The 2,499-nt window shown below is 35.7% G+C and overlaps 1 non-coding gene across 1 annotated transcript; it reads left to right on the top strand.

Annotated features, from left to right (window-relative positions):
* Positions 1 to 2,042: 2,042 nt before the first annotated feature.
* Positions 2,043 to 2,172, top strand: LOC115869781. Its single transcript, XR_004046369.1, has one exon. It is a non-coding gene; the product is annotated as a small Cajal body-specific RNA 24 (non-coding RNA).
* The last annotated feature ends 327 nt before the right edge of the window (positions 2,173 to 2,499 follow it).

Genomic DNA, 2,499 nt, shown 5'->3' with positions numbered 1-2,499 from the left:
TACATATACATATATATTTATATGTGAAGAAAAATAAAGCAAGATAAAGGAATGGATAGTGGTGTGAGAAGGGAGATGGAGCAGATAATTTAAGCAGGGTTGTCAGGCATATTATCTGAGAAAGTAATATTTGAACAAAACCTCAATGTAAAGGAGAGTAAGGTGTGAAGAAGAACAATCCAAGCAAAAATAATCACACATAGACCGTAAAACGCCAACATACTTGTTAATTTTAAGGCAGTTTGAGGGCAGCGGAGTGAGAGAATGATATTGCATATAAATCTGTAAAAAAGCTGAGGACCAGATCACATGTGCCTTGTAGATAAGGTGGGGAAGCTTGATTTGATTCTGAGTAACATGGGAAACAAGTGTGGGGGTGGAGTAGAAGAGTCACTTGATCAGCACAATATTTTAAAAGGTTGACTCTAGCCTTAATACAAAGGATAGACAGCTATAGAGATGGAAACAAGGGTGGAACAGAGAGACTACTTGGAAAGATATGGTGGTCACAAGTATGGCAGCAATAAATATGCTAAGAAGTGGCTGGATTCTGGATAATCTGTATTTTAAGTATAGGTTGTAAGGACTTTGTCCTCTGTAACATGGACAGAAGTGCAATTAAGCAATATAGAGAATTCTGTGAGTATGTTGATAATCACAAGTCCAATATGGAACATGTTAAGCTTGTATTGCTTGTGAACAGGAAATTGAATTGAGTCTGGAATTCTGCCTGGAGGTCAGGGCTGGAGATTTGACTTTGATAGTATCCTTGTTCACATGGTACCCAAAGGCTAAATGAAATCACCCAACATAAAAATACAAAGTGAAGGGGAAAGAAGAGAGAATGAAAAGAACAGCAAAGTCCTAGTATTTAGGCCTGGACAACTGCAATGTGTGAAGTTGGTTTCAACAACGTTGTTAAGAAGCAGCAGCCAGAGAGCTTGATAGAGAGTAAAGAAAGAATGGTATTCTTGCAACCAAGTGAAAAATTCACACACACACACATACACATAATATATGGATTACTGCTATAGAAAAGGGACAGTGGGTGCAAATAACTATCATTTGTAATGTCACAAATACTGGAAAATTTAAGTTTCCCAGAATTTACCAGGCTACAGGAACAAATTAGATCAAGATAACATTAATAACATAAATGTTATTAGCTTTTACCTTTATCAACTGATGTTAGACCTCTAGCCTCACCCATATTTTAATAATAGTCATTTTACCATATGGAAAATCCCAAATTCCATTTGTAAACTATTGCTATATTAGGTTATGTTATTTGTGCCTGCCTATTTCTGTTTTTAAAGATAAATTGTCTTGTGAAGTCTCTTCTTTCTTTCCTGTGAATAAGCTTCTTTTTTTTTTTAGTTATCCTTTGGCTTGCTTGACATGCCCAGATATGTTTGAACCTAGCAGTGGACACAGTTGGTGTAATTTTTCAGAGGGCTCATCAGCAAATAAAATTCAGTTAAGCCTGTTTCATCAGTTTGTCAGAACATGTCCAAACATGCCTGAACTCCTAACTGTTTCTGGCTGTGCACCTAAGATCTGTATTGCATTTTCTGCTAGTGTATGCACAAATTTCAATAGAAAAAATTCTGAAGAAAATGAACTAATTTTTCTGGACAGTCAGGAGAAAAGAACATCTATACAGAAATGCTCTGGTCTTGAGAAGGACCTTGGGATATATGTGTGATATTATCCACTGAAGAAAAGAGGCATGAATATCACTGTAGTTACAGGGAATATGAACAAAGGCATGAAAACATATGATATATTTGGAGTTTGGGGAGTTCCTTAATAGTATAAGTGATTAATGCACACAACTATTAAAAATTGTAGGTTCAGAACACAAAGAGGCAACTTATATGAGGGACCTCACAGTCCACTTCTGAAAAATTAGGCATTGAAGTTTTGGGGGCAGTTCTACTGTGGAATTAGATTATGGACTCTCTAGTTACTATTGGAACAGTTAGATAAGATAAAATGAAGAATTAAAATTAAAAGACTGGCATTAGAAAGAGATAAGAGCGTGGACATTAATTCTTATTCAGTTTCTTCTCAAGGTGAAGATAACTCTTTATAAATGTCCTAGAGAAATATAGTAGCTTTCTGTTCACCCTTTGCACGTAAAAAGGGTTTATCATTCCACTACTGACACTTAAAAAAAATAAAGAGATAAGAGATAACAGTGATTAAGATCTTAGAGAATTGACACACTGTATTGACTAATTTTATATTGCTTTAAAAAATAAAAAGTGGGCATACAGGTTGATTCTGAAGTCCCAACACTGTTGATTGTGTAGATTAGGGGTGGGGAACCTCTGGCCCAACGGTCCTACAAAGCCTCTGAAAATCATTTGCTCTGGCTTTGCCAAGGTAATTGCAGATGGGACTCAAAATTCAATAAATCTAGGAACTTTTTCCCATAGCAACATAAATTCAGGTTAAATGAATCATCATAATAAAGCAAAATTTGAGGGACAAGCA

Source organism: Echinops telfairi, unplaced genomic scaffold, assembly GCF_000313985.2.
Source record: "Echinops telfairi isolate 266 unplaced genomic scaffold, ASM31398v2 ScPeMD7_44;HRSCAF=162, whole genome shotgun sequence".
In the NCBI taxonomy this organism is placed as follows: domain Eukaryota; kingdom Metazoa; phylum Chordata; class Mammalia; order Afrosoricida; family Tenrecidae; genus Echinops; species Echinops telfairi.
Note: the sequence above shows the minus strand (reverse complement) of the source record. Positions and strands in the feature narration are given on the sequence as shown.